The following is a 13,390-nucleotide window of genomic DNA, read 5'->3' on the forward strand; positions in this document are numbered from 1 at the left end:
TAGATGGAGTCGTGTAGCTATGTGGTTCAGTGTGTTATAGACAGATAGACTGATAGATGGAGTCGTGTAGCTATGTGATTCAGTGTGTTATAGACAGATAGACTGATAGATGGAGTCGTGTAGCTATGTGATTCAGTGTGTTATAGACAGATAGACTGATAGACTGAGTCGTGTAGCTATGTGGTTCAGTGTGTTATAGACAGATAGACTGATAGACTGAGTCGTGTAGCTATGTGATTCAGTGTGTTATAGACAGATAGACTGATAGACGGAGTCGTGGGATCCTGGGATCCTTCAAGAAGCTGCTTGATGAGATTCTGGGATCAATAAGCTACTAACAACCAAACGAGCAAGATGGGCTGAATGGCCTCCTCTCGTTTGTAAACTTTCTTATGTTCTTATGTTCTTATGTGTAGCTATGTGATTCAGTGTGTTATAGGCAGATAGACTGATAGACTGAGTCGTGTAGCTATGTGATTCAGTGTGTTATAGACAGATCGACTGATAGACTGAGTCGTGTAGCTATGTGATTCAGTGTGTTATAGACAGATAGACTGATAGACTGAGTCGTGTAGCTATGTGATTCAGTGTGTTATAGACAGATAGACTGATAGACTGAGTCGTGTAGCTATGTGATTCAGTGTGTTATAGACAGATAGACTGATAGACTGAGTCGTGTAGCTATGTGGTTCAGTGTGTTTTTATTTTTCAAAGAACTTTATTGTATCAATAAAATCTATTACATTTGCAATACTATACAAGAGAAATAAATTCTCAAGCAAGTCAAGGTTAATACATTACAGAAATGCAAAGTCCACACAGTCATCCCACACTCCAGTCCTGTACTCCATACCTCCCCCACACTGTCACATTAAGTCTGTTTTTCCTACTCTTTAAAATGGCCATTTTCGCCTGGCCCAGTAGAAAGTTAGCCAACTGACTTATATTTTTATTCCCTTTGGTGTACTTCACCCCAGAGATCCAAGTAATTTGGGTAAAGTTCAACAGCAAATCATTTAGTACTTCAAACAAAGGTTGTAACCAGGAACAAGACAGAAAATAATGAAATACTAAAACTACTGGTGTGTGTGTGTGTATGTGTGTGTGTGTCAGTGTGTGTGTGTGTGCGTGTGTGTGTGTGTGTGTCAGTGTGTGTGTGTGTGTGTGTGTGTGTGTGTCAGTGTGTGTGTCAGTGTGTGTCAATGTGTGTGTGTCAGTGTGTGTGTGTGTGCGTGTGTGTGTGTGTGTGTCAGTGTGTGTGTGTGTGTGTGTGTGTGTGTCAGTGTGTGTGTCAGTGTGTGTCAATGTGTGTGTGTCAGTGTGTGTGTGTGTGTCAGTGTGTGTGTCAGTGTGGGTGTGTGTGTGTATGTGTGTGTGTGTGTGTCAGTGTGTGTGTGTGTGTCAGTGTGGGTGTGTGTGTGTGTGTCAGTGTGTGTGTGTGTGTCAGTGTGGGTGTGTGTGTGTGTGTCAGTGTGTGTGTGTGTGTCAGTGTGGGTGTGTGTCAGTGTGTGTGTGTGTGTGTGTGTGTCAGTGTGTGTGTGTCAGTGTGTGTGTGTGTGTGTGTGTGTGTGTCAGTGTGTGTGTGTGTGTCAGTGTGGGTGTGTGTGTGTGTGTGTGTGTCAGTGTGTGTGTGTGTGTCAGTGTGGGTGTGTGTGTGTGTGTGTGTGTCAGTGTGTGTGTGTGTGTCAGTGTGGGTGTGTGTCAGTGTGTGTGTGTGTGTCAGTGTGTGTGTGTGTGTCAGTGTGTGTGTGTGTGTGTGTGTGTCAGTGTGTGTGTGTGTCAGTGTGGGTGTGTGTCAGTGTGTGTGTGTGTGTGTCAGTGTGTGTGTGTGTGTGTGTGTGTCAGTGTGGGTGTGTGTGTGTGTCAGTGTGTGTGTGTGTGTGTGTGTGTCAGTGTGGGTGTGTGTGTGTGTCAGTGTGTGTGTGTGTGTTGCAGCAGTCAATGACCAGTCTTTGTAGAGTAACTCAGGTTTATTCACCAGAACCATCAGAAACATACACCATAGGTCTCCGCCCTCACTATCTTCTACAATACTGTCTCCCTTTTCAAGCAAAATAAACAGTTATCATCCACCCCTGGCTTAATGGTGGCGAGAAAGGAGTTTGTGGCCACAATGGTGTGCAATTGTCTCCACTGTAAATCAGTCTTTTTGGTATTGGTGTCCTGAACAGACTCCTGCATGCAGGTGTGAGGGATTCCTCTACTTGCAGCCTCTCTCTCCAGTGTGTATCAGGCATGCCTTTTAGTCTTTTGAAATGCAGCACTTCACACATACCCGTTACATCTCCTTTTTTCCGTTGACCCAAACTGCACCCTGTACAATCTCCCAACCTGCAGAGTTTAACCAGTGGTGTCACTGGTCTGCAGGTACAATCTGCAGGTCCAATTCTAGAGGTTCTGACTCCAGCGTACTTTTTCCTGTAAAAAATGGGCTCAACAGGTGTAATCCCTCTCCAGACAATGCAGCTCTGAGCCGCATTAGAAACCCTCCCACCACACGCACTGACTTCACCCCCAGCTCACTCACTAGTGACTCAGGGCTTTTCCAGATTCTGTTGTCAAAATCGATTAAGTTCCTGACCTTCACTACTCCTCTGGAAATTAAGAGTGAAATAAAACTATTTGATTCTATATTTGACTCTTCAAGCATTGCAAACAGCCCTACTGACTTAAAATCTCTGTGAGTCTTAAAAACCTTCCAGGTGTTCAGCATCCCCTATAAAACACTGGTAAAACAGAGAGGTTTAACTGTCCACTGTCCATTAAAAACAGGTGCCTATTAAAATGCAGCCTCCCCACCACGTGAAGGAAAGCAAAAGCCAACGCTTCAGCAGTCTCAGGAGTGTTCAGCAGTGAGTGTTCAGCAGTCTTAGGAGTGTTCAGCAGTAAGTGTTCAGCAGTGAGTGTTCAGCAGTGAGTGTTCAGCAGTCTCAGGAGTGTTCAGCAGTCTCAGGAGTGTTCAGCAGTGAGTGCTCAGCACTCTCAGGAGTGTTCAGCAGTGAGTGTTCAGCAGTCTCAGGAGTGTTCAGCAGTGAGTGTTCAGCACTCTCAGGAGTGTTCAGCAGTGAGTGTTCAGCACTCTCAGGAGTGTTCAGCAGTCTCAGGAGTGTTCAGCAGTGAGTGTTCAGCAGTCTCAGGAGTGTTCAGCAGTGAGTGTTCAGCAGTCTCAGGAGTGTTCAGCAGTGAGTGTTCAGCACACTCAGGAGTGTTCAGCAGTGAGTGTTCAGCACTCTCAGGAGTGTTCAGCAGTCTCAGGAGTGTTCAGCAGTGAGTGTTCAGCAGTCTCAGGAGTGTTCAGCAGTGAGTGTTCAGCAGTCTCAGGAGTGTTCAGCAGTGAGTGTTCAGCAGTCTCAGCAGTGTTCAGCAGTGAGTGTTGTGGTGGAATTTTCTGCATACAACCGAGCAGGCACCGGTCCCGTGCTGAGGGAACGATTGAGACAGAGACAAGTTGGAGCAACTCACACTTTATTAGTTTGCAAACTGGAGCATTCAACAGAGTGTCACAGACTCTGCAAGCAACTGCAAAGAAAGCTCAAAATACACTAAGTCAAACAGTTCCTTATATAATCAGTTTTTGCACAGAGTTCATGACTTGTGGTAATTCTTATCTTCCTTAGTCAGCTCAAACCAACCCTGTGGTATTCTTGATACTGTTGTCTACCGACTTTTCTGATTGGTTGATTTTTCTAGTTGCTAGGGAGAGAGTGTCTGTCAGGTCCCACAAAGTTGATTCCCCTAATACAAGAATATTAGCTAAGTGACTGGGGAGAAAAGAGGAATTATCGCTGTCTCAAAATATTATCTATATCTTTATCATTTGAGACAGTGTCATGCACTTCTCTAAAAACAGGGCTGCTGACCCTTGGCCACATTCCAGTGTGTTAGTTCAACATTGTAAATCTAATACTTTGTTAACATCATACTTCATATAATATCATTATTCAGGTTATACAAATCACAGAAATCATCAAAACACATTAAATTAAAACTCTTCGTACGATTAGTCTAAATTACTACGATTAGTCCGAGTTATTCTAACACAGTGTTCAGCAGTCTCAGGAGTGTTCAGCAGTGAGTGTTCAGCAGTCTCAGGAGTGTTCAGCAGTCTCAGGAGTGTTCAGCAGTGAGTGTTCAGCAGTCTCAGGAGTGTTCAGCACTCTCAGGAGCAACTGGAGTTGAAAAGCCGCTACTCTGCTCTTTATGCCCATAATACAGGTAAGTACAACACCCCCTGCTTTACCCAATGCAGACCATCCCAAAGAAAACTTAGCAATAACTTCTGAACTTCTAACAGGAGGGGTGGAGGGGGCTCTCCACACATCAGCCTGTGCCAAAGCATGGACGTGACTAAGTTAGTGATGATTAGCACTCTGCCTCAGTAGGAGAGCTTGGTTAGACGCCAACGCCAGTTTTCTAGTCAGCCTTTTACCTCTTCCTAGTTCACTTTCACTATTCCTTGTCCTCCCAAGTAGACTCCCAGGTACCTTAAAACCGCCCAGTTCCATTTTAGCCCTGGTGGTAATTCTGGTGGTCAGCTGCCCTCCTACTCCCCAATCAGAAAAGCATTACTTTTAGCCAAGTTTATCCTAACTGAGGACACACTTTCAAACACCCTCAAACTCCAGCTATTGTTTGAATGTCATTCTTATTTGTTATTAACACAGCAAGGTCATCAACATAGGCCACCGCCTTAACAGGCTTCATTCGGGATGGACAGCCCAGTCAATATTGTTCTCAATTTTAACATTAGGGGTTCAAATGAAAGAGAGTAAAACATTCCTTATAGAGAACAGCCCTGGCCAATTCCATCCACGACCTTAAAAGGACAGCACAGACCACCACTGATTTTAAGTACACTAGAAATGTTACTGTAGAGCAACTTAATTTTTCCCCAAAAATTAGGACCAAAGCCAAATGCCCCAACTACATCCAATAATTAAATGTGGTATACCTGGTCAAAAGCTTTCTCTTGATCAAAGGAGAGCAGACCAGCTTTAAAACCAAAGAGCTTGGAGGCTGATATTAAATCCTAAATTATTATTATTATTTTTTTTTTATCAAGTCTTGATTGCAATGCATTCCTCCATCATGCCCAGCAGATCACTCCCCAACTCAGATCAGAACGTTTTATAAAAGTCAACAGGCAGTCCATCGATTTCAAGGGCAGCAGTGTGGAGTAGTGGTTAGGGCTCTGGGCTCTAGACTCTTGACCGGAGGGTCGTGGGTTCAATCCCAGGTGGGGGGACACTGCTGCTGTACCCTTGAGCAAGGTACTTTACCTAGATTGCTCCAGTAAAAACCCAACTGTATAAATGGGTAATTGTATGTAAAAATAATGTGATATCTTGTAACAATTGTAAGTCGCCCTGGATAAGGGCGTCTGCTAAGAAATAAATAAATAAAAATAAAAATAAATGTTGAACCCTTCCTTCTGGAACCTGTGTCAGCCCCTGGAGGAACTGTTGAGCTCCTCCAGACCTGTCCACATCCTCTGCTGTGTAGAGCTCTGAACAGATCCCCACAGTGTGCCCCCTGATGGCCTCAGGCTCACAGCTGACCGGCTGCTGTTCGCAGGCAGTGTATTATTTTACTCTGTGACACTTGTTTTTCCAAAGCGAAGAAACACTGAGTCGGAGCATCCATCTGAGAGAGACTGAGAAACCGTGAGCGTCCTAGTGCTCCTGGTACCTGCGATTCCAGCAGATCATTCAAACTACTCCTTTTAAGCTTCAGGTCTTGGTATAGCCTGTCGCTACAACTGAACAGAGCCCTATGGAGTTCAGGAATATCCTCCTCCAGCTCTCTCACTGCCTCACTAGTGCTCTTGGTAGTATGTTTAGTGTACTGCTGGCAGAATAATCAGGTCTGAACTTTACCCACATCCCACCGTTGCTTTACTGATAAAAAATCCACATTTTGCCTCCTCCATCATTCCCAAAAATATGTAAAACATTTCATTAAAATGCCAATAGGAAGAATAGACATGAGGTAGGAATAATTGTGTTCAAACTGACCAAACTATGGTCAGATAGACCTGTGGGGTGAATAATGCATTTAGTAAAATAATTTAAATGATTAAGTGTAAAGTATTGCATGCAGGAAATAAAAATGTTCATTATAAATATCATATGGGAGATAGTGAAATTGAAGAAGGGAACTATGAAAAAGACCCAGGAGTTTATGTTGACTCAGAAATGTCTTCATCTAGACAATGTGGGGAAGCTATAAAAAAGGCTAACAAGATGCTTGGATATATTGTGAGAAGTGTTGAATTTAAATCAAGGGAAGTAATGTTAAAACTCTACAATGCATTAGTAAGACCTCACCTAGAATATTGTGTTCAGTTCTGGTCACCTCGTTACAAAAAGGATATTGCTGCTCTAGAAAGAGTGCAAAGAAGAGCAACCAGAATTATCCCGGGTTTAAAAGGCATGTCGTATGCAGACAGGAATCTATTCTGTCTTGAACAAAGAAGACTACGCTGTGATCTGATTCAAACATTCAAAATCCTAAAAGGTATAGACAATGTCAACCCGGGGGACTTCTTTGACTTGAAAAAAGAAAAAAGGACCAGGGGTCATAAATGGAGATTAGATAAAGGGGCATTCAGAACAGAAAATAGGAGGCACTTTTTTACACAGAGAATTGTGAGGGTCTGGAACCAACTCCCCAGTAATGTTGTTGAAGCTGACACCCTGGGATCCTTCAAGAAGCTGCTTGATGAGATTCTGGGATCAATAAGCTACTAACAACCAAACGAGCAAAATGGGCTGAATGGCCTCCTCTCGTTTGTAAACTTTCTTATCTTCTTATGTGCTTAAAAACATAAAAAGTATCAAGTTGAGCTAGACAGGTATTCCCAGCGCTCGCTTTACTCCAGGTGTACTGCCTAACATCAGGATTCACTGATCTCCACACCTCTGCCACATCATGCGCTGTTAGGACAGTAACCAGCTCCCTGACGGACCTGAAGTGGAGCTCTGAGCATTTCTGTCCAGCTGGTCGTCAACTGTATAATTAAAATCTCCAGCTAATAAAACTATTTCTTCAGGCTAATGATCTCACTTACTGTGATACAGTCATGCTTAAAACCTTTAGCAAATAACATGGCAACTCCAGCACTAAAATATGTACCATGACTAACAATAACATCCCCTCCCAATCATGAGTCCATTCTGATCTATTGTTCTCATCAGTGTGTGTCTCTTGGAACATGGCAACACTAACTTTGTTTTATATATTCAAAAAGAGCTGCTCTCTTCACTGCATCTGTGCCCTGTTTATATTTAAAAGCCCTAAGAGTCTGCATTGTAGTGTTAAAAAAGGAAGAAGAACATAAGAACATAAGAAAGTTTACAAATGAGAGGAGGCCATTCAGCCCATCTTGCTCGTTTGGTTGTTAGTAGCTTATTGATCCCAGAATCTCATCAAGCAGCTTCTTGAAGGATCCCAGGGTGTCAGCTTCAACAACATCACTGGGGAGTTGGTTCCAGACCCTCACAATGCTCTGTGTAAAAAAGTGCCTCCTATTTTCTGTTCTGAATGCCCCTTTATCTAATCTCCATTTATGACCCCTGGTCCTTTTTTCTTTTTTCAAGTCAAAGAAGTCCCCTGGGTCAACATTGTCTATACCTTTTAGGATTTTGAATGTTTGAATCAGATCGCCGCGTAGTCTTTGTTCAAGACTGAATAGATTCAATTCTTTTAGCCTGTCTGCATACGACATGCCTTTTAAACCTGGGATAATTCTGGTTGCTCTTCTTTGCACTCTTTCTAGAGCAGCAATATCCTTTTTGTAACGAGGTGACCAGAAATGAACACAATATTCTAGGTGAGGTCTTACTAATGCATTGTAGAGTTTTAACATTACTTCCCTTGATTTAAATTCAACACTTCTCACAATAATATCCAAGCATCTTGTTAGCCTTTTTTATAGCTTCCCCACATTGTCTAGATGAAGACATTTCTGAGTCAACATAAACTCCTAGGTCTTTTTCATAGTTCCCTTCTTCAATTTCACTATCTCCCATATGATATTTATAATGCACATTTTTATTGCCCGCATGCAATACTTTACACTTTTCTCTATTAAATTTCATTTGCCATGTGTCTGCCCAATTTTGAATGCTGTCTAGATCATTTTGAATGACCTTTTCTGCTTCAACAGTGTCTGCCACTCCTCCTATTTTTGTGTCCTTTGCAAATTTAACAAGTTTGCTTACTATACCAGAATCTAAATCATTAATGTGGAGAGGAAAGTACAGACGATGGTGGAAACGTACACAGAAAAGAGGAAAAATGCTTTTGTAAAATGATTGCTCTTTAAGAGAGACCTGCACGTTGTTTATCACATTTTTCAATTGATCGCTTTCTTTTTTTTCCCCATGCCCAGTACTATTGTATTGCATCTCACTTGCTGCGCAGAATTTAGGAACAATTTTAAATAGGGAAATTGCTCGATCACACAAATCCCTCTTTTCCCTTTAACTACTTGTAGAAGTACCCGAATGCTTTCAGCACTGTACCCCCCTCTCGCTTGCTGACTAGCTGACAAATCAGAGCTAAATGAGGAGTCAGTGTTGTTGCCCCTGCCTTCACTAAAATTGCTAAATAACACTGACAGCTATGCTCTGTATCTGAACGCAGTCAGCTCTGTGGTTCAGTGTGTTATAGACAGATAGATAGACGGAGTCATGTAGCTATGTGGTTCAGTGTGTTATAGACAGATAGACTGATAGACTGACTGAGTCAATCAACATAGTTCATATAAAACCCATTCGTTGCTAATTATTGACAGTTATCATGATTGAAAACCAACACCTGATGATAATTAAAGAATAATTATAGAAAAGCACTGTGTGGGCTATTATTGACAAACACAGGAGAACAGGAACTACTGCAACTAGCTCCAGGTGTGGAAGACCAAGAAAGATTTCTGCAAAATCTGAGAATCGTTTGAGCAGCCTGGCAAAATCCTCGGATTACTGCAAAAGATTTGACACAAGAATTGAGAGACGATGGTCAAGACATTCCCGAGCGAACAATTCAACGATACCTTAACAAGATGAATGTGCATGGGCAACAACCAAGATGCAAAGCTTTGTTATAAACAATACACAAAAGAAAACGATTGGAGTTTTCCATTGAATACTTTGGTCAAACTAATTAAAAACATAGCTGCTGTTTTGTGCTTCAGTGTGCTTCACAGCTGCTCCCTCGCTCTGTTCTGTTGATTGTTTTTACAGTTGCCAAGGAAACATTTTCTCTCCCCTTTTCCAGGGCACGCTCCACAGTGACATGAGAGCAGGTGTGCCTGTCCGTATTAATCCTGCAATCTATCTACCATTCAATCTATCATCCTATCTAACCTTCTATCAGTGTGTCTGTGTGTGCCTGTGTGTCCCTCAATGACATGAGAGCAGGTGTGCCTGTCTGTATTAATCCTGCAATCTATCACTCGATATATCTATAATTACAGCTCTCTACCATTCAATCTACCATCCAATCTACCATTCAATCATTCAATCTACCATTCAATCTATCATTCAATCTACCATCCAATCTACCATTCAATCTACCATTCAATCTACCATTCAATCATTCAATCTACCATTCAATCTATCATTCAATCTACCATCCAATCTACCATTCAATCTACCATTCAATCATTCAATCTACCATTCAATCTATCATTCAATCTACCATTCAATCATTCAATCTACCATTCAATCTATCATTCAATCTACCATTCAATCATTCAATCTACCATTCAATCTACCATTCAATCTATTATTATTATTATTATTATTATTATTATTATTATTATTATTATTATTATTAATTTCTTAGCAGACGCCCTTGTCCAGGGCGACTTACAGTCGTAAACAAAAATACATTTCAAGAATCACAGTACAAGTAATAATACTTGTAAGAGCAAGATAAATTCAATAATACAGCAGATAACAGTGTCAGTGATAGTTACATCAGGATATGATTAAATACAAAATACTACAGATTAAATAACACTTGGCAGATTACAGTACTCTAAAGTACAGGATTAAATGCAGTAAAATAGGGAGCAGATAAGAGCAAGTAAAGCGCATTTAAGGAAGGGTGATAGTGTCCCAGGGGAAAAAAAAGAGGAGTTCTACAGGTGCTGTCTGAAGAGGTGAGTCTTGAGGAGGCGCCGGAAGGTGGTCAGGGACTGGGCAGTCCTGACATCTGTAGGAAGGTCATTCCACCACTGCGGCGCAAGGGTGGAGAAGGAGCGGGCTCTGGAGGCAGGGGAGCGTATAGGAGGTAGAGCCAGTCTTCTAGTGCAGGAGGAGCGGAGAGGTCGAGTGGGGGTGTAGGGAGAGATGAGGGTTTGGAGGTAGCTGGGTGCAGTCTGGACAAGGCATCTGTAGGCTAGTACAAGAGTCTTGAACTGGATGCAAGCGGTGATGGGGAGCCAGTGGAGTGAGCGGAGCAGTGGAGTTGTGTGGGAGAAGCGAGGCAGAGAGAACACCAGGCGGGCAGCGGAGTTCTGGATGAGCTGGAGCGGACGGGTGGCGGACGCAGGGAGGCCAGCCAGGAGGGAGTTGCAGTAGTCTAGGCGGGAGAGTACCAGGGCCTGGACCAGGAGCTGGGTGGCGTAGTTGGTGAGGAAGGGTCGGATTCTTTGTATGTTGCTCAGGAAGAATCGGCAAGTGCGTGCCAGCGTGGAGATGTGCTGGGAATAAGAGAGGCAGGGGTCCAGGGTGACTCAGAGGTTCTTAGCTGAGGATGGAGAGAGTGTGGTAGATTCCAGAGGAATGGAGATAGAGAGATCAGAGATCAGGGGGGGGAGGAGGGAAAGAACAGGAGATCAGATTTAGAGAGGTTGAGTTTGAGATGATGCGAGTGCATCCAGGAGGAGATAGCAGACATACAGGTAGAGATGCGGGAGGGGATGGTGGAGTCAGAGGTGGGGAAGGAGAGGAAAATCTGAGCATCATCAGCATAGAAATGGTATGAGAAACCATAGGATGTGATGAGGTTGGCCCAGGGGAGCGGGTGTAGAGAGAGAACAGGAGAGGACCCAAGACTGACCCTTGGGGGATTCCTGTTGAGAGGGTGAGGTGTGGAGGTTGCTCCACGCCAGGTTACCTGGTAAGTGCAGTTGGAGAGGTAGGAGGAGAACCAGGCCAGAGCAGTGCCAGAGATTCCCGGGTCAGCGAGAGAGGATAGTAGAATAGAGTGATCGACAGTGTCAAAGGCATCAGAGAGGTAGAAGAGAATTAGGACAGAGGAGAGAGAGACAGCTCGGGCAGAGTTTAGTGAGTTGGTGACAGACAGGAGGGCGGTTTCAGTGGAGTGAGCAGAGCGGAAGCCAGATTGGAGAGGGTCGAGCAGAGAGTGGTTGGACAGGAAAGCAGAGAGCTGGCGGTGTACAGTCCGCTCGAGGGTTTTGGAGAGGAAGGGTAGGAGGGAGACAGGACGGTAGCTCTGGAGGGATTGAATGGTAGATTGAATGGTAGATTGAATTATTGAATGGAAGATTGAATGATAGATTGAATGACAATGACAGAAGATTCAGTCATTCAATCTACCATTCAATCTGTCATTCAATCTATCATTCAATCTCATTCTGTCATTCTAGATATCTGTAATTCTAGGTATCTATCATTCTATCAATCTAACTTTCAATATATATATATATCAATCTGTCTATCCTTCTATCAGTGTGTGTGTGTGTGCGTGCGTCCGCTTCTTGACCAAGCTGATCACCAGTACTTGGCTGTGTTTTTTTAGCTCAGATTCAGGTTCTCTATTGTAACATTCTCAGCCTGCTGAAGATCAGTGGGTAACTGCGTGCACCTTTCCCTTTCCAGAGAGGCATTAGTCAAGGCTGCCCCTCTCAGGTTTATCATTCTCCCTGTCCAGACAGCCTCTAATGTGAGGCGGGTTTTCACAGGGCTCACAACACCTCATTGCAATGGACACCCATGCTGATGACACAAGAACAAAATCTAAAGGAAATGTGTTTCAGTCAGGCCTGATTTGAAAAAATCTCCTCAGCGAGAATTAACCGGGCAAAGAGCAGTGCAATACTGATAGTGGGCAGGGGTTTAGAGGGATTTAGTCCTCCAGTCCTACCACAGGGGTTACAGTGGAACAGGGGGTGTTTTTAGGGGGACAAAAACATTTCCCAAAAGAAATAGGAGGGAGCAAAGGGGTGTCTGGAGAGGTGGCGTTGGCTACTGCCTCAATTCTCTTTCAGAGGGCAGGTTTTAATGGTAAATAACCTGGTAGAATCAATGCTCTGTCACGCACTGATCTGTGTGGAACTGCAGCAACACCTGTTACAAATGCTCCAGAAAGTGATCCTGGATTTCTTCTGGGACGGACTGCACTGGCTGAGACAGAGTGTGCTGTACCTGCCCTGGAAGAGGCCGAGCAGGGCATAATTTACATCACTAGCTACCATACAACAAACACAGGACAGATATATACCAACTGGCAAACTTTATGGTGGGACAAGCTGAATGAGCAACTTTAAAAAGCAGGAAACACAAGGTGTGTGGGACTGTAGCTTCTGATATTTTTAGAGTGCTGGTTTTGTCCAGCGTTAGACTCGATTTAAACTTGTATTCTATGATGCACGACCAGGACAGCTTTGAGCACACTTGGCATGTGGGTGGGGCTGTGTGTATAATGGAGGAGGAAACACTCAGATTGTCTGTTTTTGTGATTTTAATGCGCTTTCTTTACATTTTAGGGTGATACGATATTTGAATTGCATTTTGTATCTCATGTGTGGTAATAGTACGATGAATGTGTTTCTGTTTTTTTTCTGTTTTTCTTTTGGTATTTGTTAAAATAAAGTATTTTTTTAAGTAAAATGTTTAAAAAGAATCTATCATTCTATTTAACTTTCTATCAGTGTGTCTGTGGTAATAGTATCCTGGGAGACAGTCAGCATGGTTTTAGGAAAGGGAGATCGTGTCTAACTAACCTGCTTGATATTTCTGAGGATGCAACATCGACAATGGATAATTGGAAAGCATATGACATGGTTTATTTAGATTTCCAGAAAGCTTTTGACAAAGTCCCGCATAAAAGATTAATTCTCAAACTGATCACAGTAGGGATTCAAGGAAATGCATGCACATGGATTAGGGAGTGGTTAACATGTAGAAAACAGAAAAGTACTGATTAGAGGAGAAACCTCAAAATGGAGCGAGGTAACCAGTGGTGTACCACAGGGATCAGTATTAGGTCCTCTGCTATTCCTAATCTACATTAAGGACTTAGATTCTGGTATAGTAAGCAAACTTGTTAAATTTGCAGAGGACACAAAAATAGGAGGAGTGGCAAACACTGTTGCAGCAGCAAAGTTCATTCAAAATGATCTAAACAGCATTCAGAA

Source organism: Acipenser ruthenus, chromosome 60, assembly GCF_902713425.1.
Source record: "Acipenser ruthenus chromosome 60, fAciRut3.2 maternal haplotype, whole genome shotgun sequence".
NCBI lineage: Eukaryota > Metazoa > Chordata > Actinopteri > Acipenseriformes > Acipenseridae > Acipenser > Acipenser ruthenus.